Raw genomic sequence first — 24,541 nt, 5'->3', positions numbered from 1 at the left:
TGGTGAGACACGGGAGGCAGCCGAGAAATATACACACTACTTGCACTAGCATCACACACTAACAAACTAAGATGACACCACTGATAAATAAGGGACTTTTCTAACATTTGGGTATCTTTATTCTGGGAACGTTTCGCCACACAGTTACTTCTTCAGTCAAGAATAAAGATACTGAAATGTTGCAATAGTCCTATTTATCAATATGTCGCTTTTGTAAATCATTTATTCACATTACCACCAGTGTTTTGGAGAAGTACATTGTACCACCACTTTGTAAATGGTCTAAGTCGGACCCAAACGTCGTGGTAAGCTGCTGTCTCCTATGTGCGGATTGTTGTGTGTTGTTCCAGTCATGGTATTGTGACTCTTTTTTGTTATTTAATATACCCTCATACCACCAGGATTTTCTTTCATACCTCACTACCACACTACCTCACTACCACACTACCACACTACCTCACTACCTCACTACCACACTACCTCACTACCACACTACCACACTACCACACTACCACACTACCACACTACCACACTACCTCACTACCTCACTACCACACTACCTCACTACCACACTACCACACTACCACACTACCACACTACCTCACTACCTCACTACCACACTACCACACTACCACACTACCTCACTACCTCACTACCACACTACCACACTACCACACTACCACACTACCACACTACCTCACTACCACACTACCTCACTACCACACTACCACTACCACACTACCACACTACCACACTACCACTACCACACTACCACACTACCACACTACCTCACTACCACACTACCACACTACCACTACCACACTACCACACTACCACTACCACACTACCACACTACCTCACTACCACACTACCACTACCACACTACCACACTACCACACTACCACTACCACACTACCACACTACCACACTACCTCACTACCACACTACCACTACCACACTACCACACTACCACTACCACACTACCACACTACCTCACTACCACACTACCACACTACCACTACCACACTACCTCACTACCACACTACCACACTACCACTACCTCACTACCACACTACCACACTACCACACTACCACACTACCTCACTACCTCACTACCTCACTACCACACTACCACACTACCACACTACCTCACTACCTCACTACCTCACTACCACACTACCACACTACCTCACTACCACACTACCTCACTACCACACTACCACTACCACACTACCACACTACCACACTACCACACTACCTCACTACCTCACTACCACACTACCTCACTACTTCACTACCACACTGCCTCACTACCACACTACCACACTACCACACTACCACACTACCTCACTACCACACTACCACACTACCACTACCTCACTACCACACTACCACACTACCACTACCACACTACCACACTACCACTACCACACTACCACACTACCACACTACCTCACTACCACACTACCACTACCACACTACCACACTACCACACTACCACTACCACACTACCACACTACCACACTACCACACTACCACACTCCCACTACCACACTACCTCACTACACTACCACACTACCACACTACCACACACACTACCACACTACCTCACTACCACACTACACTACCACATTACCACACTACCACACTACCACACTACCACACTACCACACTACCACTACCACACTACCACACTACCACTACCACACTACCACACTACCTCACTACCACACTACCACACTACCACTACCACACTACCTCACTACCACACTACCACTACCACACTACCACACTACCTCACTACCACACTACCACACTACCTCACTACCTCACTACCACACTACCACACTACCACACTACCTCACTACCACACTACCACACTACCACTACCACACTACCACACTACCTCACTACCACACTACCTCACTACCACACTACCACTACCACACTACCACACTACACTACCACACACTACACTACCACACTACCACACACTACCACACTACCTCACTACCACACTACCTCACTACCACACTACACTCACTACCACACTACCTCACTACACTACACTACCACACTACCACACTACCACACTACCTCACTACCACACTACCACACTACCTCACTACCACACTACCTACACTACACTCACTACCACACTACCTCACTACCACACTACCTCACTACCACACTACCTCACTACCACACTACCTCACTACCACACTACCTCACTACCTCACTACCTCACTACCACACTACCTCACTACCACACTACCTCACTACCTCACTACTTCACTACCACACTACCACACTACCTCACTACCACACTACCTCACTACCTCACTACCACACTACCTCACTACTTCACTACCACACTACCACACTACCTCACTACCACACTACCACACTACCACACTACCTCACTACCACACTACCACACTACCTCACTACCACACTACCACACTACCTCACTACCACACTACCTCACTACCACACTACCACACTACCTCACTACCACACTACCTCATTACCACACTACCTCACTACCACACTACCACACTACCTCACTACCACACTACCACACTAACTCACTACCTCACTACCACACTACCACACTACCACACTACCTCACTACCACACTACCTCACTACCACACTACCTCACTACCACACTACCACACTACCACACTACCACACTACCTCACTACCTCAATACCTCACTACCACACTACTTCACTACCACACTACCACACTACCACACTACCTCACTACCACACTACCACACTACCTCACTACCACACTACCTCACTACCACACTACCACACTACCACACTACCACACTACCACACTACCTCACTACCACACTACCTCACTACCTCACTACCACACTACCTCACTACCACACTACCTCACTACCACACTACCACACTACCACATACTGAAACATTGGAAGAAAATGGATATATAGACGTGATATTTTCTAACTTGCAAAGACATTTGACAGATATATCCAGGGAATTATAGCCTATAAAAGTGTTCAGAAAGTGTAAGAAGAGGTTAATGTTAAACTAAAAACACTGTGTTAGCCTATATCTCGTGGTCCAGCACCAGCATATACGAACATTGTGTTAGTCTCCATCTTCTGGTTACAGCAGTTATTACCAGACCAAAAGTAGAATTTCACCAGGATGGTATGTGAAGTAGCGGGACAGCCTACGACTACTAGTTAGACCATTAGACCGCTGCCAGGAACAGCCGGGTTGATCAGGCAGTCAGGAAGATATCTGGTCTCGGCTCTGGCTCTGAGAGAAGAGTTCTCGAAACCTGTCTCAGCTATGTTACAAGTTGTGGGTAAAGATCGTGTAAGGCGGGCATGCGTGACAGAGAGAGAGAGAGAGAGAGAGAGAGCAAGCAGGAAAGAGGGATATTAAACAATGAGAAAAGTGGCTGTGAGAATAAGTAGGTGTGTAGGTGGGTGTGACCTGTTGAAAGAGGGGATGGAGGAAGGGATGGGAAGAGGAGGGGAAGGGGAGGGAGGGAAGAAGGAAAGCGGGGGGAGTGATACAGAAATTGGGGGAAGGAAGGAGAAGGGGGGAAAGAAGTGGGGGTGGATGGGAGGAGTGGGGTGGGTGGGTGGGTTACTCTTGGTCAATATTGATGATGGAGGTGGGCGTGGTCTCCCCTTCTCCCTCTTGCTACATACAACCTCTCACGCACCCCTGCCCTTCTCCCTTCCTCTCTTTCTCCCCCTCTCTTTTCCTCTTCCCCTCCTCTTCCCCCACTACTTTCTCTCTCGGAGAGAGTTAATGAATTTTGCTTTTAGTGTGAAGACCAAACACGAACTGAGTGACGTGTGTTGTGGACCAGACCCTGGACCACACTGTGTCCCTGGACCACACTGTGTCCCTGGACCACACTGTTACCCTGGACCACACTGTGTCCCTGGACCACACTGTTACCCTGGACCACACTGTTACCCTGGACCACACTGTTACCCTGGACCACACTGTTACCCTGGACCACACTGTGTCCCTGGACCACACTGTTACCCTGGACCACACTGTTACCCTGGACCACACTGTTACCCTGGACCACACTGTTACCCTGGACCACACTGTTACCCTGGACCACACTGTTACCCTGGACCACACTGTTACCCTGGACCACACTATTCCCCTGGACCACACTGTTACCCTGGACCACACTGTTACCCTGGACCACACTATTCCCCTGGACCACACTGTTCCATTGGACCACACTGTGTCCCTGGACCACACTGTGTCCCTGGACCACACTGTGCCCCTGGACCACACTGTTCCCCTGGACCACACTGTGCCCCTGGACCACACTGTACCCCTGGACCACACTATGCCCCTGGACCACACCCGAGGCCAAGATGACCCTACACTGTGCCCCTGGACCACACTGTGCCCTTGGACCACACTGCCTCTGGACCACACTGTGCCCTTGGACTACACTGTGCCCTTGGACTACACTGTGCCCCTGGACCACAATGGACCACACCCGATTCCCAGATGACTACACTGTGCCCCTGGATCACACTGGACCACACCCGTGACCCAGATATCTCTACACTGTTCCCCTGGACCACACTGGACCACACCCGAGGCCCAAGTGACTACATTGTGCCCCTGGATCACACCCGAGGCCCAGATTGCTCTACACTGTGCCCCTGGACCACAATGGACCACACCCGACACCCAGATGACCCTACACTGAGCCCTTGGACTACACTGGACTACAGCCGAGACCCAAATGACCATACTCTGTGCCCCTGGATCACATTGGACCACACCCGAGGCTGAGTTGATCCTACACTGTGCCCCTGGACCACACCCGAGGCTGAGTTGATCATACACTGTGCCCCTGGACCACACCCGAGGCTGAGTTGATCATACACTGTGCCCCTGGACCACACCCGAGGCTGAGTTGATCATACACTGTGCCCCTGGACCACACCCGAGGCTGAGTTGATCATACACTGTGCCCCTGGACCACACCCGAGGCTGAGTTGATCATACACTGTGCCCCTGGACCACACCCGAGGCTGAGTTGATCATACACTGTGCCCCTGGACCACACCCGAGGCTGAGTTGATCATACACTGTGCCCCTGGACCATACCCGAGGCTGAGTTGATCATACACTGTGCCCCTGGACCACACCCGAGGCTGAGTTGATCATACACTGTGCCCCTGGACCACACCCGAGGCTGAGTTGATCATACACTGTGCCCCTGGACCACACTAGATCACAACCGAACCCCAAATGACCAAAATCAACGAGAAAAAGTAAAGTGGAAAATGTAAGTGTGTTTATTAATGTGTTTAACAAGGGGAGACTTACCTGTTTCTAGCAATATTATGGTGTTTAACAAGGGGAGACTTACCTGTTTCTAGCAATATTATGGTGTTTAACAAGGGGAGACTTACCTGTTTCTAGCAACATTACTAGCAATATTATGGTGTTTAACAAGGGGAGACTTACCTGTTTCTAGCAACATTACTAGCAATATTATGGTGTTTAACAAGAGGAGACTTACCTGTTTCTAGCAACATTACTAGCAATATTATGGTGTTTAACAAGAGGAGACTTACCTGTTTCTAGCAACATTACTAGCAATATTATGGTGTTTAACAAGAGGAGACTTACCTGTTTCTAGCAACATTACTAGCAATATTATGGTGTTTAACAAGAGGAGACTTACCTGTTTCTAGCAACATTACTAGCAATATTATGGTGTTTAACAAGGGGAGACTTACCTGTTTCTAGCAATATTATGGTGTTTAACAAGAGGAGACTTACCTGTTTCTAGCAACATTACTAGCAATATTATGGTGTTTAACAAGAGGAGACTTACCTGTTTCTAGCAATATTACTAGCAATATTTTCCTTTGCTAACTCAAACATTTTCGTTTGTTACTCGAGAACGCCTCATTCGATTGGCTTCAGATTTGAACTCTTGTTTAGTGAGTCTGGAAGAAGATTAAGAATAAGGTTTACCTGCGTGGGAGTCCTACCCAGAATGTTACACTCTACAACCCTCCTCAACCCTCTCTGATACTTTTTAAAAACCTTTGCACTTCCTTCTGCTCTTCAAGCTACGGATTCTCTGTATAATATTCACACCAAATATTGCCCTTAGTCACCACATATTGCCCTCAGACGTCACATCTTCTCACAGGTGGGTGGCAAGTTTAGTATTGGTGTGACAGGTGGAGACAGGCGCCTCACCATCTGGTTCAGATGTCTCATATATTTAAGTGTTGTCAGTTTTTATCTGGAAATCGTATAGTATTATGTTACCATATTGCATTATTTTCTCTTGAGTCTGGTGAAGGGCTCTTGATCCAAGGAACTGGACTTATTTTTCCGCTTGCTTACATTGAATTGGAATCTCTCTCATTCCACAGGTGCTATATGACACATACGGGTTTAATGCTTTCCTCGAATTAAAATACAACAACTGTGTGGTGTAGAAACAGTGTGTGGTGTAGTAACATAGTGTGTGGTGAAGTAACATAGTGTGTGGTGTAGTAACATAGTGTGTGGTGTAGTAACAGTGTGTGGTGTAGTAACATAGTGTGTGGTGAAGTAACATAGTGTGTGGTGTAGTAACATAGTGTGTGGTGTAGAAACTGTGTGGTGTAGTAACATAGTGTGTGGTGTAGAAACTGTGTGGTGTAGTAACATAGTGGGTGGTGTAGTAACATAGTGTGTGGTGTAGTAACATAGTGTGTGGTGTAGTAACAGTATTACAAAAAAAGTAATTTCTAAATATAAATGGTAAGATTTACTCGTTTTGTAATAAAGAGTTCGGGATACATAAATACACACATTAAAATAAATTAATCTTTAATCAACTATCTTTGGTCTAGAGGTATTTGAACTATGATATATAATATGTACATGTTACTATAATAAATTATAATCAGCATTTTACTAAAATAATAAATAATTCATAACCCTACACAGGGTACAACTCTTGACACTACTGTGTCACTATATATATCTCTATGCTAAAATAATAAATTAAGTAACATTTGTATAATAATAAATTACAGTCAACTGTTTCTCACGACACTTATCCGGTCGAGGCCAGTCAGATGACACTATTCAGTGTACACTACAACCAGGCCATCTTCAGTGTCACACGACACCCTTTTCATCTCAGTGTTCCACTACGGTCCTGTGCATATCTCAGTGTTCCACTCCATCATACGTCCCTAAGTGTCACACTACGGTCCTGGCCCAGTTCAGTGTAACACTCCAACCTTTTCTTCATGTAATGTCCCACTAAACAGCATCTGATGACTCCGGCCCACAGTTGATCAACGTAGACGGTGAGTCCACAGACATCACCGGTAGTCCAGTAAATCCTCTCCAAAGCCGGTTGACACACCGCTAGCCGAACACCATGCTGCAAGCTCACTGAATGCGGCCGTCAAGTAACTGAGGCCAACAGACTCAGTGAGCTGCGGTGAGCGGTTCTTCTAACGCCAGTAGATAGGTACGATTAGGTGGTCAGGTACCTACTGCGTAGATGTGTACTCTGAGGAGTTCAGGTACTTAATGTTGCTGAAGCCAGTAGACGTGTACCCTTAGGTGTTCAGGTACCTACTGCTTAGGTGCGTATCCTAAGGCGCTCAGGTACATACTGTTACTAAAGCCAGTAGACTGTACCCTTAGGTGGTCAGGTACCTACTGCTTAGATGTGCACCGTGAGGCACTCAGGAACTTACTGTTCTAAGGCCGGCTCAGCAGTCCCCACATTGGGTTTGATGACGTACCCAGTGGTACTGCCGGCCGGCAGGTTAACTATTTAACCGCTAGTTTGGCAGGGGGCCGGAACAAACAGTGTGTGGTGTAGTAACATAGTGTGTGGTGTAGTAACATAGTGTGTGGTGTAGTAACATAGTGTGTGGTGTAGTAACATAGTGTGTGGTGTAGTAACATAGTGTGTGGTGTAGAAACAGTGTGTGGTGTAGTAACATAGTGTGTGGTGTAGTAACATAGTGTGTGGTGTAGTAACATAGTGTGTGGTGTAGTAACATAGTGTGTGGTGTAGTAACATAGTGTGTGGTGTAGTAACATGGTGTGTGGTGTAGTAACATGTGGTAGTAACATAGAGTGTGGTGTAGTAACATAGTGTGTGGTGTAGTAACATAGTGTGTGGTGTAGTAACATAGTGTGTGGTGTAGTAACATAGTGTGTGGTGTAGTAACATAGTGTGTGGTGTAGTAACATAGTGTGTGGTGTAGTAACATAGTGTGTGGTGTAGTAACATAGTGGGTGGTGTAGTAACATAGTGTGTGGTGTAGTAACATAGTGTGTGTTGTAGTAACAGTGTGTGGTGTAGTAACATAGTGTGTGGTGTAGTAACATAGTGGGTGGTGTAGTAACATAGTGTGTGGTGTAGTAACATAGTGTGTGGTGTAGTAACATAGTGTGTGGTGTAGTAACATAGTGTGTGTTGTAGTAACAAAGTGTGTGGTGTAGAGTGTGTGGTGTAGTAACAGTGTGTGGTGTAGTAACAGTGTGTGGTGTAGTAACATAGTGTGTGGTGTAGTAACAGTGTGTGGTGTAGTAACATAGTGTGTGGTGTAGTAACATAGTGTGTGGTGTAGTAACATAGTGTGTGGTGTAGTAACATAGTGTGTGGTGTAGTAACATAGTGTGTGGTGTAGTAACATAGTGTGTGGTGTAGTAACATAGTGTGTGGTGTAGTAACAGTGTGTGGTGTAGTAACATAGTGTGTGGTGTAGTAACATAGTGTGTGGTGTAGTAACAGTGTGTGGTGTAGTAACATAGTGTGTGGTGTAGTAACATAGTGTGTGGTGTAGTAACATAGTGTGTGGTGTAGTAACATAGTGTGTGGTGTAGTAACAGTGTGTGGTGTAGTAACATAGTGTGTGGTGTAGTAACATAGTGTGTGGTGTAGTAACATAGTGTGTGGTGTAGTAACATAGTGTGTGGTGTAGTAACAGTGTGTGGTGTAGTAACATAGTGTGTGGTGTAGTAACATAGTGTGTGGTGTAGTAACATAGTGTGTGGTGTAGTAACATAGTGTGTGGTGTAGTAACATAGTGTGTGGTGTAGTAACATAGTGTGTGGTGTAGTAACAGTGTGTGGTGTAGTAACATAGTGTGTGGTGTAGTAACATAGTGTGTGGTGTAGTAACATAGTGTGTGGTGTAGTAACATAGTGTGTGGTGTAGTAACATAGTGTGTGGTGTAGTAACATAGTGTGTGGTGTAGTAACATAGTGTGTGGTGTAGTAACAGTGTGTGGTGTAGTAACATAGTGTGTGGTGTAGTAACAGTGTGTGGTGTAGTAACATAGTGTGTGGTGTAGTAACATAGTGGGTGGTGTAGTAACATAGTGTGTGGTGTAGTAACATAGTGTGTGGTGTAGTAACAGTGTGTGGTGTAGTAGTGTGTGGTGTAGTAACATAGTGTGTGGTGTAGTAACATAGTGTGTGGTGTAGTAACATAGTGTGTGGTGTAGTAACATAGTGGGTGGTGTAGTAACATAGTGTGTGGTGTAGTAACATAGTGTGTGGTGTAGTAACATAGTGTGTGGTGTAGTAACATAGTGTGTGGTGTAGTAACATAGTGTGTGGTGTAGTAACATAGTGTGTGGTGTAGTAACATAGTGGGTGGTGTAGTAACATAGTGTGCGGTGTAGTAACATAGTGTGTGGTGTAGTAACATAGTGGGTGGTGTAGTAACAGTGTGTGGTGTAGTAACATAGTGTGTGGTGTAGTAACATAGTGTGTGGTGTAGTAACATAGTGTGTGGTGTAGTAACATAGTGTGTGGTGTAGTAACATAGTGTGTGGTGTAGTAACATAGTGTGTGGTGTAGTAACATAGTGTGTGAAGTAACGTAGTGTGTGGTGTAGTAACAGTGGGTGGTGTAGTAACATAGTGTGTGGTGTAGTAACATAGTGTGTGGTGTAGTAACATAGTGTGTGGTGTAGTAACATAGTGTGTGGTGTAGTAACATAGTGTGTGAAGTAACGTAGTGTGTGGTGTAGTAACAGTGTGTGGTGTAGTAACATAGTGTGTGGTGTAGTAACATAGTGTGTGGTGTAGTAACATAGTGTGTGGTGTAGTAACATAGTGTGTGGTGTAGTAACATAGTGTGTGGTGTAGTAACATAGTGTGTAGTGTAGTAACATAGTGTGTGGTGAAGTAACATAGTGTGTGGTGAAGTAACATAGTGTGTGGTGTAGTAACATAGTGTGTGGTGTAGTAACATAGTGTGTGCTGTAGTAACATAGAGTGCGGTGTAGTAACATAGTGTGTGGTGTAGTAACATAGTGTGTGGTGTAGTAACATAGTGTGTGGTGTAGTAACATAGAGTGCGGTGTAGTAACATAGTGTGTGGTGTAGTAACATAGTGTGTGGTGTAGTAACATAGTGTGTGAAGTAACGTAGTGTGTGGTGTAGTAACAGTGTGTGGTGTAGTAACATAGTGTGTGGTGTAGTAACATAGTATGTGGTGTAGTAACATAGTGTGTGGTGTAGTAACATAGTGTGTGGTGTAGTAACAGTGTGTGGTGTAGTAACAGTGTGTGGTGTAGTAACATAGTGTGTGGTGTAGTAACATAGTGTGTGGTGTAGTAACATAGTGTGTGGTGTAGTAACATAGTGTGTGGTGTAGTAACATAGTGTGTGGTGTAGTAACATAGTGTGTGAAGTAACGTAGTGTGTGGTGTAGTAACAGTGTGTGGTGTAGTAACATAGTGTGTGGTGTAGTAACATAGTGTGTGGTGTAGTAACAGTGTGTGGTGTAGTAACATAGTGTGTGAAGTAACGTAGTGTGTGGTGTAGTAACAGTGTGTGGTGTAGTAACATTGTGGTGTAGTAACAGTGTGTGGTGTAGTAACATAGTGTGTGAAGTAACGTAGTGTGTGGTGTAGTAACAGTGTGTGGTGTAGTAACATTGTGGTGTAGTAACATAGTGTGTGGTGTAGTAACATAGTGTGTGGTGTAGTAACATAGTGTGTGGTGTAGTAACATAGTGTGTGGTGAAGTAACATAGTGTGTGGTGTAGTAACATAGTGTGTGGTGTAGTAACATAGTGTGTGCTGTAGTAACATAGTGTGTGGTGAAGTAACATAGTGTGTGGTGAAGTAACATAGTGTGTGGTGTAGTAACATAGTGTGTGGTGTAGTAACATAATGTGTGCTGTATTAACATAGAGTGCGGTGTAGTAACATAGTGTGTGGTGTAGTAACATAGTGTGTGGTGTAGTAACATAGTGTGTGGTGAAGTAACATAGTGTGTGGTGTAGTAACATAGTGTGTGAAGTAACGAAGTGTGTGGTGTAGTAACATAGTGTGGTGTAGTAACATAGTGTGTGGTGAAGTAACATAGTGTGTGAAGTAACATAGTGTGTGGTGTAGTAATATAGTGTGTGAAGTAACATAGTGTGTGGTGAAGTAACATGGTGTGTGGTGTAGTAACATAGTGTGTGGTGTAGTAACATAGTGTGTGGTGTAGTAACAGTGTGTGGTGTAGTAACATAGTGTGTGAAGTAACATAGTGTGTGGTGTAGTAACATAGTGTGTGGTGTAGTAACATAGTGTGTGAAGTAACATAGTGTGTGGTGTAGTAACATAGTGTGTGGTGTAGTAACATAGTGTGTAGTGTAGTAACATAGTGTGTGGTGTAGTAACAGTGTGTGGTGTAGTAACATAGTGTGTGAAGTAACATAGTGTGTGGTGTAGTAACATAGTGTGTGGTGAAGTAACATAGTGTGTGGTGTAGTAACATAGTGTGTAGTGTAGTAACATAGTGTGTGGTGTAGTAACATAGTGTGTGGTGTAGTAACATAGTGTGTGTAGTAACATAGTGTGTGGTGTAGTAACATAGTGTGTGATGAAGTAACATAGTGTGTGGTGAAGTAACATAGTGTGTGGTGTAGTAACATAGTGTGTGGTGTAGTAACATAGTGTGTGTAGTAACATAGTGTGTGGTGTAGTAACATAGTGTGTGGTGTAGTAACATAGTGTGTGTAGTAACATATTGTGTGGTGTAGTAACAGTGTGTGGTGTAGTAACAGAGTGTGGTGTAACAGTGTGTGGTGTAGTAACAGTGTGTGGTGTAGTAACATATTGTGTGGTGTAGTAACATAGTGTGTGGTGTAGTAACAGTGTGTGGTGTAGTAACAGTGTGTGGTGTAGTAACATAGTGTGTGGTGTAGTAACATAGTGTGTGGTGTAGCAACATAGTGTGTGGTGTAGTAACAGTGTGTGGTGTAGTAACATAGTGTGTGGTGTAGTAACAGTGTGTGGTGTAGTAACATAGTGTGTGGTGTAGTAACAGTGTGTGGTGTAGTAACATAGTGTGTGGTGTAGTAACATAGTGTGTGGTGTAGTAACATAGTGTGTGGTGTAGTAACAGTGTGTGGTGTAGTAACATAGTGTGTGGTGTAGTAACATAGTGTGTGGTGTAGTAACATAGTGTGTGGTGTAGTAACAGTGTGTGGTGTAGTAACATAATGTGTGAAGTAACGTAGTGTGTGGTGTAGTAACAGTGTGTGGTGTAGTAACATAGTGTGTGGTGTAGTAACATAGTGTGTGGTGTAGTAACATAGTGTGTGGTGTAGTAACAGTGTGTGGTGTAGTAACATAGTGTGTGGTGTAGTAACATAGTGTGTGGTGTAGTAACATAGTGTGTGGTGTAGTAACATAGTGTGTGGTGTAGTAACATAGTGTGTGGTGTAGTAACATATTGTGTGGTGTAGTAACATAGTGTGTGGTGTAGTAACAGTGTGTGGTGTAGTAACATAGTGTGTGGTGTAGTAACAGTGTGTGGTGTAGTAACATATTGTGTGGTGTAGTAACATAGTGTGTGGTGTAGTAACAGTGTGTGGTGTAGTAACAGTGTGTGGTGTAGTAACATAGTGTGTGGTGTAGTAACAGTGTGTGGTGTAGTAACAGTGTGTGGTGTAGTAACATAGTGTGTGGTGTAGTAACATAGTGTGTGGTGTAGTAACATATTGTGTGGTGTAGTAACATAGTGTGTGGTGTAGTAACATATTGTGTGGTGTAGTAACATAGTGTGTGGTGTAGTAACATGAGTGGTTGTGTAAAGTGAGAGTGTAGGTGTGGGAGTGTGATGTGAACTAGCCGGAGTGTAAGGCTTCCCCTCCCCCTCCCCACAACAGACACTCCCCTCCCCACAAAACACTCCCCTCCCCACAACACACACTTCTCTCCTCACAACACACTCCCCACAATACACAGTCCCTACAACACACACTCCCCTCCCCACAACACACTCCCCTCCCCACAACACACTCCCCTCCCCACAACACACACACCTCTCCCAACAACACACTCCCCTCTCCCAACAACACACTCCCCTCCCCACAACACACACACACCCCTCCCCACAACACACTCCCCTCCCCGCAACACACACTTCTCTCCCCACAACACACTCACCCCTCCCCACAACACACTCCCCTCCCCACAACACACTCCCCACAACACACTCCTCACAACACTCCCCACAGCACATTCCCCACAACACACACACCCCTCCCTACAACACATTCCCCACAACACACACACCCCTCCCCACAACACACTCCCCACAACATACACACCCCTCCCCACAACACACACACCCCTCCCCACAACACACTCCCCACAACACACTCCCCACAACACACACTCCCCACAACACACTCCCCACAACACACACACCCCTCCCCACAACACACACACCCCTCCCCACAACACACTCCCCACAACACACCCCTCCCCACAACACACTCCTCACAACACACACACTCCTCACAACACACACACCCCTCCCCACAACACACTCCCCACAACACACACTCCCCTCCCCACAACACACTCCTCACAGCACTCCTCACAACACTCCCCACAACACACTCCCCACAACACACTCCCCACAACACACTCCTCACAACACACACACTCCTCACAACACACACACCCCTCCCCACAACACACTCCCCACAACACACACTCCCCTCCCCACAACACACTCCCCACAACACACTCCCCACAACACCTATCCTTTTACTCCCGTGTCTTCCTCTTTCATTTCTCCTTCACCAGTATTGTGTTACTGGTACCGTGATCAGTCACCAGTATTGTGTTACTGGTACCATGATCAGTCACCAGTATTGTGTTACAGGTACCATGATCAGTCACCAGTATTGTGTTACTGGTACCATGATCAGTCACCAGTATTGTGTTACAGGTACCATGATCAGTCACCAGTATTGTGTTACTGGTACCATGATCAGTCACCAGTATTGTGTTACTGGTACCATGATCAGTCACCAGTATTGTGTTACAGGTACCATGATCAGTCACCAGTATTGTGTTACTGGTACCATGATCAGTCACCAGTATTGTGTTACTGGTACCATGATCAGTCACCAGTATTGTGTTACTGGTACCATGATCAGTCACCAGTATTGTGTTACAGGTACCATGATCAGTCACCAGTATTGTGTTACTGGTACCATGATCAGTCACCAGTATTGTGTTACTGGTACCATGATCAGTCACCAGTATTGTGTTACAGGTACCGTGATCAGTCACCAGTATTGTGTTACAGGTACCGTGATCAGTCACCAGTATTGTGTTACTGGTACCATGATCAGTCACCAGTATTGTGTTACTGGTACTGTGATCTGTCGCCAGTATTGTGTTACTGGTACCATGATCAGTCACCAGTATTGTGTTACAGGTACCGTGATCAGTCACCAGTATTGTGTTACTGGTACCATGATCAGTCACCAGTATTGTGTTACTGGTACCATGATCAGTCACCAGTATTGTGTTACTGGTACCGTGATCAGTCACCAGTATTGTGTTACTGGTACCATGATCAGTCACCAGTATTGTGTTACTGGTACCATGATCAGTCACCAGTATTGTGTTACTGGTACCATGATCAGTCACCAGTATTGTGTTACTGGTACCATGATCAGTCACCAGTATTGTGTTACTGGTACCATGATCAGTCACCAGTATTGTGTTACAGGTACCATGATCAGTCACCAGTATTGTGTTACTGGTACCGTGATCAGTCACCAGTATTGTGTTACTGGTACCGTGATCAGTCACCAGTGTTGTGTTACTGGTACCGTGATCAGTCACCAGTATTGTGTTACCTGTACGTTGTGCAAGACAGGTATGCAATACCGACAAGATGAAAGTTAAGACACATGTGCAACATCTGGGTATCTTTATTGTAGACGTTTCGCCATCCAGTGGCTTTATCAATACAGATTCTTTGGACATAATAAGAAAACTGAAGAACTATATACAAAAGATGAGGTAATCAGTCCCTCAGCCTTGGAGGTGGTGTTTCGAGCACCGCGGTCGTAGAGATTCTGAAGCAGAGGCAAGGAGACTGGTGCTTATATAGGCGTCAGTGAGTAGGGACGTGTAGCAGACTAGGGCCTAGTCTGCTACACGTCCCTACTCACCTGTACGTTAAGGCACCAGTAACACAGTACTGGTGACTGGTGTTACTAGTACCATAATACATATTGGGTACGTTCTTAAGACATTCATTGTCTTGAAATTCTTAATCTAGTCAGCCATGTTCTTGACTTCATTGCTTCCCAAAATTTGGTCTTTTGTCAGTATTATTTATAGATATTGTACGTGTCACCTCTGTTCCGTGAGGGAGTAGTGTATACCGTTGTTGCTACAGTTACTGTATTACTGTTCCGTGAGGGAGTAGTGTATACCGTTGTTGCTACAGTTACTGTATTACTGTTCCGTGAGGGAGTAGTGTATACCGTTGTTGCTACAGTTACTGTATTACTGTTCCGTGAGGGAGTAGTGTATACCGTTGTTGCTACAGTTACTGTATTACTGAATCTGTAACTGCAGTTATGACTGAGATGGTCAGGTTGTTATCAGTGTTGAATGAGTCTCTGGGAGGAAGGCTGTGTGGCCATATTCAGGTGGGAGTCTGGGAGGAAGGCTGTGTGGCCATGTTCAGGTGGGAGTCTGGAAGGGAGGCTGTGTGGCCATATTCAGGTGGGAGTCTGGAAGGAAGGCTGTGTGGCCATGTTGAGGTGGGAGTCTGGAAGGAAGGCTGTGTGGCCATGTTCAGGTGGGAGTCTGGAAGGGAGGCTGTGTGGCCATGTTCAGGTGGGAGTCTGGAAGGGAGGCTGTGTGGCCATGTTCAGGTGGGAGTCTGGAAGGGAGGCTGTGTGACCATGTTCAGGTGGGAGTCCGGAAGGGAGGCTGTGTGGCCATGTTCATGTGGGAGTCTGGAAGGGAGGCTGTGTGGCCATGTTCAGGTGGGAGTCTGGAAGGGAGGCTGTGTGGCCATGTTCAGGTGGGAGTCTGGAAGGGAGGCTGTGTGGCCATGTTCAGGTGGGAGTCTGGAAGGGAGGCTGTGTGGCCATGTTCAGGTGGGAGTCTGGGAGGGAGGCTGTGTGACCATGTTCAGGTGGGAGTCTGGAAAGGAGGCTGTGTGGCCATGTTCAGGTGGGAGTCTGGAAGGGAGGCTGTGTGGCCATGTTCAGGTGGGAGTCTGGAAGGGAGGCTGTGTGGCCATGTTCAGGTGGGAGTCTGGAAGGGAGGCTGTGTGGCCATGTTCAGGTGGGAGTCTGGAAGGGAGGCTGTGTGGCCATGTTCAGGTGGGAGTCTGGAAGGGAGGCTGTGTGGCCATGTTCTTGTCTTTACATGTGTAATTTTATATGTTAGTCCATCCGTGTCGTGCTCCCCGAGGCTGGGTTATTGTGCTGTGGTAACCACGGACAACAGGAGGCTCTGGTTTATAGCTGTTGTCCCTTTGGTGGTCGTTGCTGTTGGTCTTAGATATTGGTCCACTGTTGATTTTGGCTGTTGACCTTGTGTTGGTCCTAGGCGGTGGTCCAGTGTCGGGCCTAGCCGGTGGTCCAGTGTTGGTCCTAGCCGGTGGTCCAGTGTTGGGCCGAGCCGCTTACAACTGCAGACTCCTGACCGTGTCTACCAAACGCCCACCTCGGCTAAATTAAGTCAACACTGTTTGGAAAGCTCATGAATATTCAATGTATTTTTTTTCCGGTGCGTTCCGCAAGGTATCCAGATAGCGCGAGGCAGGCAAGGCTCTCTTACACTCCAGTAAAGTGTAAGAGGTATTGAAAGTGCTTTTCTCGCGCACACCTATTATCTTAGCTCCGCTCATTTGAGTGCCTCGGCGCACCCACTCTGTTCTGATGTAGTCTGTGCACAGCTGTGTGCTTTATTGAATGTTAAGTAACATATGCTAGCTATATAGTGGATGAGGAACTTGTTTAACTATCATCTTGTTATAACCCTGATGCTGACACTGTGACTGTGACACTGTGACCCTGGTGACTGTGACCCTTGATGTTGACACTGTGACCCTTGATGCTGACACTGTGACCCTTGATGTTGACACTGTGACCCTTGATGCTGACACTGTGATTGTGACCCTTGATGCTGACACTGACTGTGACCCTTGATGTTGACACTGTGACCCTGGTGACTGTGACCCTTGATGTTGACACTGTGACCCTTGATGCTGACACTGTGACCCTGGTGACTGACCCTTGATGCTGACACTGTGACTGTGACCCTTGATGCTGACACTTCGACCCTGGTGACTGTGATCCTTGATGTTGACACTGTGACCCTTGATGCTGACACCGTTACCCTGGTGACTGTGACCCTTGATGCTGACACTTAAACTGGTGACTGTAACCCTTGATGCTGACACTGTTAAACTGGTGACTGTGACCCTTGATGCTGACACTGTTACCCTGGTGACTGTGACCCTTGATGCTGACACTTACCCTGATGACTGTGACCCTTGATGCTGACACTGACTGTGACCCTTGATGCTGAAACTGTTTCCCTGGTGAATGTGACCCTTGATGCTGACACTGTTAAACTGGTGACTGTGACCCTTGATGATGACACTGTTAAACTGGTGACTGTGACCCTTGATGCTGACACTGTTACCCTGGTGACTGTGACCCTTGATGCTGACACTGACTGTGACCCTTGATGCTGACACTGACTGTGACCCTTGATGCTGGCACTGTGACTGTGACCCTTGATGTTGGCACTGTGACCCTTGATGCTGACACTGACTGTGACCCTTGATGCTGACACTGAATGTGACCCTTGATGTTGACACTGACCCTGGTGACTGACCCTTGATGCTGACACTTCGACCCTGGTGACTGTGATCCTTGATGTTGACACTGTGACCCTGGTGACTGTGACCCTTGATGTTGACACTGTGACCCAGGTGACTGTGACCCTTGATGCTGACACTGTGACTGTGACCCTTGATGCTGACACTTCGACCCTGGTGACTGATCCTTGATGTTGGCACTGTGACCCTGGTGACTGTGACCCTTGATGCTGACACTTACCCTGGTGACTGTGACCCTTGATGCTGACAGTTACCCTGGTGACTGTGACCCTTGATGCTGACAGTTACCCTGGTGACTGTGACCCTTGATGCTGACACTGTTAAACTGGTGACTGTGACCCTTGATGCTGACACTAAACTGGTGACTGTGACCCTTGATGCTGACACTGTTACCCTGGTGACTGTGACCCTTGATGCTGACACTGTTACCCTGATGACTGTGACCCTTGATGCTGACACTTACCCTGGTGACTGTGACCCTTGATGCTGACACTGTGACCCTGGTGACTGTGACCCTTGATGTTGGCACTGTGACCCTTGATGCTGACACTGAATGTGACCCTTGATGCTGACACTGACCCTGGTGACTGACCCTTGATGCTGACACATCGACCCTGGTAACTGTGATCCTTGATGTTGACACTGACCCTGGTGACTGTGACCCTTGATGTTGACACTGTGACCCAGGTGACTGTGACCCTTGATGCTGACACTGACTGTGACCCTTGATGCTGACACTTCGACCCTGGTGACTGTGATCCTTGATGTTGACACTGTGACCCTGGTGACTGTGACCTTTGATGCTGACACTGACTGTGACCCTTGATGTTGACACTGACCCTGGTGACTGTGACCCTTGATGCTGACCTTGGTGACTGTGACCCTTGACCCTGGTGACTGTGACCCTGGTGACTGTGACCCTGGTGACTGACCCTTGATACTGAGTGACCCTGGTGGCTGTGACCCTTGATGCTGACACTGTGACCCTGGTGGCTGTGACCCTTGATGCTGACACTGTGACCCTTAATGCTGAGTTACCCTGGTGACTGACCCTTGATGCTGACACTGTTACCCTGGTGACTGTGACCCTTGATGCTGACACTGTGACCCTTGATGCTGAAACTGTGACCCTGGTGGCTGTGACCCTTGATGCTGACACCCTGGTGACTGTGACCCTTGATGCTGACACTGTTACCCTGGTGACTGACCTTTGATGCTGACACTGTGACCCTTGATGCTGACACAGTGGGCCTTAATGCTGACACCCTGGTGACCGTGACCCTTGATGCTGACACTTACCCTGGTGACTGTGACCCTTGATGCTGACACTGTTACCCTGGTGACTGTGACCCTTGATGCTGACACTGACCCTGGTGACTGTGACCCTTGATGCTGACACTGTGACCCTGGTGACTATGACCCTTGATGCTGACACTGTGACCCTTTATGCTGACACTTACCCTGGTGACTGTGACCCTTGATGCTGACACTGTTACCCTGGTGACTGTGACCTTTGACCTGGTGACTGTGACCCTTGATGCTGACACTGTGACCCTGGCGACTGTGACCCTTGATGCTGACACTGTTACCCTGGTGACTGTGACCCTTGATGCTGATACTGTTACCCTGGTGACTGTGACCCTTGATGCTGACACTGTTACCCTGGTGACTGTGACCCTTGATGCTGACACTGTTACCCTGGTGACTGTGACCCTTGATGCTGACACTGTTAAACTGGTGACTGTGACCCTTGATGCTGACACTGTTAAACTGGTGACTGTGACCCTTGATGCTGACACTGTTACCCTGGTGACTGTGACCCTTGATGCTGATACTGTTACCCTGGTGACTGTGACCCTTGATGCTGACACTGTTACCCTGGTGACTGTGACCCTTGATGCTGACACTTACCCTGGTGACTGACCCTTGATACTGACACTGCGACCCTGGTGACTGTAACCCTTGATGCTGACACTGTTACCCTGGTGACTGTGACCCTTGATGCTGACACTGTGACCCTGGTGACTGTGACCCTTGATGCTGACACTGTTACCCTGGTGACTGTGACCCTTGATGCTGACACTGTTACCCTGGTGACTGTGACCCTTGATGTTGACACTGTGACCCTTAATGCTGACACTGTTACCCTGGTGACTGACCCTTGTTGCTGACACTGACCCTGGTGACTGTGACCCTTGATGCTGACACTTACCCTGGTGACTGTGACCTTTGATGCTGACACTGTGACCCTTGATGCTGACACTGTGACCCGTATTGCTGACACCCTGGTGAGTGACCCTTGATGCTGACACCCTGGTGACTGTGACCCTTGATGCTGACACTGTTACCATGGTGACTGTGACCCTTGATGCTGACACTGTTACCATGGTGACTGTGACCCTTGATGCTGACACTGTGACCCTTGATGCTGACACTGACCCTGGTGACTGTGACCCTTGATGCTGACACTGTTGCCCTGGTGACTGTGACCCTTGATGCTGACACTGTTACCCTGGTGACTGTGACCCTTGATGCTGACACTGTGACCCTGGTGACTGACCCTTGATGCTGACACCCTGGTGACTGTGACCCTTGATGCTGATACTGTTACCCTGGTGACTGTGACCCTTGATGCTGACACTGTTACTCTGGTGACTGTGACCCTTGATGCTGACACTGTTACCCTGGTGACTGTAACCCTTGATGCTGACAGTTACCCTGGTGACTGTGACCCTTGATACTGACACTGACCCTGGTGACTAACCCTTGATGCTGACACTTACCCTGGTGACTGTAACCCTTGATGCTGACAGTTACCCTGGTGACTGTGACCCTTGATACTGACACTGACCCTGGTGACTAACCCTTGATGCTGACACTGTTACCCTTGATACTGATACTGTTACCCTGGTGACTGTGACCCTTGATGCTGATATTGTTACCTTGGTGACTGTGACCCTTGATGCTGATATTGTTAACCTGATAACTGTGACCCTTGATGCTGATATTGTTACCTTGGTGACTGTGGTCCTTGATGCTGACACTGTTGCCCTGGTGACTGTGACCCTTGATGCTGATATTGTTACCTTGGTGATTGACCCTTGATGTTGATATTGTTACCTTGGTGACTGTGACCATTGATGCTGATATTACCTTGGTGACTGTGACCCTTGATGCTGATATTGTTACCTTGGTGACTGTGACCCTTGATGCTGATATTGTTACCTTGGTGACTCTGACCCTTGATGCTGATATTGTTACCTTGGTGACTCTGACCCTTGATGCTGATACTGTTACCTTGGTGGCTGTGACCCTTGATGCTGATATTATCTTCGTGACTGTGACCCTTGATGCTAATATTGTTACCTTGGTGACTGTGACCCTTAATGCTAATACTGTTACGTTGGTGACTGTGACCCTTGATGCTGATATTGTTACCTTGGTGACTGTGACCCTTGATGCTGATATTGTTACCTTGGTGACTGTGACCCTTGATGCTGATACTGTTACCTTGGTGACTGTGACCCTTGATGCTGATATTGTTACCTTGGTGACTGTGACCCTTGATGCTGATACTGTTACCTTGGTGACTGACCCTTGATGCTGATACTGTTACCTTGGTGACTGTGACCCTTGATGCTAATACTGTTACGTTGGTGTCTGTGACCCTTGATGCTAATACTGTTACCTTGGTGTCTGTGACCCTTGTTGCTAATACTGTTACCTTGGTGTCTGTGACCCTTGATGCTAATACTGTTACCTTGGTGTCTGTGACCCTTGATGCTGATACTGTTACCCTGGTGACTGTGACCCTTGATGCTGAAAATTTATGTTAAAGTCACCACTGTATAGTTCACCACTGAATAGTTCACCACTGTATCATTCACCACTGTATCATTCACCACTGTATCATTCACCACTGTATCGTTCACCACTGTATCATTCACCACTGTATCATTCACCACTGTATCATTCACCACTGTATCATTCACCACTGTATCATTCACCACTGTATCATTCACCACTGTATCATTCACCACTGTATCATTCACCACTGTATCATTCACCACTGTATCATTCACCACTGTATCATTCACCACTGTATCATTCACCACTGTATCATTCACCACTGTATCATTCACCACTGTATCATTCACCACTGTATCATTCACCACTGTATCATTCACCACTGTATAGTTCACCACTGTATCATTCACCACTGTATCATTCACCACTGTATCATTCACCACTGTATCATTCACCACTGTATCATTCACCACTGTATAGTTCACCACTGTATCGTTCACCACTGTATCATTCACCACTGTATCGTTCACCACTGTATCGTTCACCACTGTATCATTCACCACTGTATCGTTCACCACTGTATCGTTCACCACTGTATCATTCACCACTGTATCATTCACCACTGTATCATTCACCACTGTATCGTTCACCACTGTATCATTCACCACTGTATCGTTCACCACTGTATAGTTCACCACTGTATAGTTCACCACTGTATCATTCACCACTGTATCGTTCACCACTGTATCATTCACCACTGTATCATTCACCACTGCATCGTGCACCACTGTAATGTTCACCACTGTATCGTTCAGCACTGTATCATTCACCACTGTATCATTCACCACTGCATCGTTCACCACTGTATCATTCACCACTGTATCGTTCACCACTGTATAGTTCACCACTGTATCATTCACCACTGTATCGTTCACCACTGTATCGTTCACCACTGTATCATTCACCACTGTATCATTCACCACTGCATCGTGCACCACTGTAATGTTCACCACTGTATCGTTCACCACTGTAATGTTCACCACTGTATCGTTCACCACTGTATCATTCACCACTGTATCATTCACCACTGTATCATTCACCACTGCATCGTGCACCACTGTAATGTTCACCACTGTATCGTTCACCACTGTATCGTTCACCACTGTATCATTCACCACTGTATCGTTCACCACTGTATCGTTCACCACTGTATCATTCACCACTGTATCATTCACCACTGTATCGTTCACCACTGTATCATTCACCACTGTATCATTCACCACTGTATCGTTCACCACTGTATCGTTCACCACTGTATCATTCACCACTGTATCATTCACCACTGCATCGTGCACCACTGTAATGTTCACCACTGTATCATTCACCACTGTATCATTCACCACTGTATCGTTCACCACTGTATCATTCACCACTGTATCATTCACCACTGTATCATTCACCACTGTATCATTCACCACTGTATCATTCACCACTGTATCATTCACCACTGTATCGTTCACCACTATCATTCACCACTGTATCATTCACCACTGTATCATTCACCACTGCATCGTTCACCACTGTATCATTCACCACTGTATCATTCACCACTGTATCGTTCACCACTGTATCATTCACCACTGTATCATTCACCACTGTATCGTTCACCACTGTATCATTCACCACTGTATCATTCACCACTGCATCGTGCACCACTGTAATGTTCACCACTGTATCATTCACCACTGTATCATTCACCACTGTATCATTCACCACTGCATCGTTCACCACTGTATCATTCACCACTGTATCGTTCACCACTGTATCATTCACCACTGCATCGTTCACCACTGTATCATTCACCACTGTATCATTCACCACTGTATCATTCACCACTGTATCATTCACCACTGTATCATTCACCACTGTATCATTCACCACTGTATCATTCACCACTGTATCATTCACCACTGCATCGTGCACCACTGTATCATTCACCACTGTATCGTTCACCACTGTATCATTCACCACTGTATCATTCACCACTGTATCATTCACCACTGTATCGTTCACCACTGTATCGTTCACCACTGTATCGTTCACCACTGTAATGTTCACCACTGTATCATTCACCACTGCATCGTTCACCACTGTAATGTTCACCACTGTATCATTCACCACTGTATCGTTCACCACTGTATCATTCACCACTGCATCGTTCACCACTGTATCATTCACCACTGTATCATTCACCACTGTATCATTCACCACTGTATCGTTCACCACTGTATCATTCACCACTGTATCGTTCACCACTGTATCGTTCACCACTGTATCGTTCACCACTGTATCGTTCACCACTGTATCATTCACCACTGTATCGTTCACCACTGTATCATTCACCACTGTATCATTCACCACTGTATCGTTCACCACTGTGTCATTCACCACTGTATCATTCACCACTGTATCGTTCACCAATGTATCGTTCACCACTGTATCATTCACCAATGTATCGTTCACCACT

At 46.5% G+C, this 24,541-nt stretch overlaps 1 protein-coding gene across 3 annotated transcripts in view; it reads left to right on the top strand.

Annotated features, from left to right (window-relative positions):
- The window catches only part of LOC128690237 (plasma membrane calcium-transporting ATPase 3), a 559,190-nt gene that overhangs the window by 251,259 nt on the left and 283,390 nt on the right, over nt 1–24,541 (top strand). The gene's annotated exons all lie outside the window — the stretch shown is intronic.

This window comes from Cherax quadricarinatus, chromosome 32 (genome assembly GCF_038502225.1).
Source record: "Cherax quadricarinatus isolate ZL_2023a chromosome 32, ASM3850222v1, whole genome shotgun sequence".
Classification (NCBI taxonomy): domain Eukaryota; kingdom Metazoa; phylum Arthropoda; class Malacostraca; order Decapoda; family Parastacidae; genus Cherax; species Cherax quadricarinatus.
This window is presented reverse-complemented; position numbering and strand designations above follow the sequence as displayed.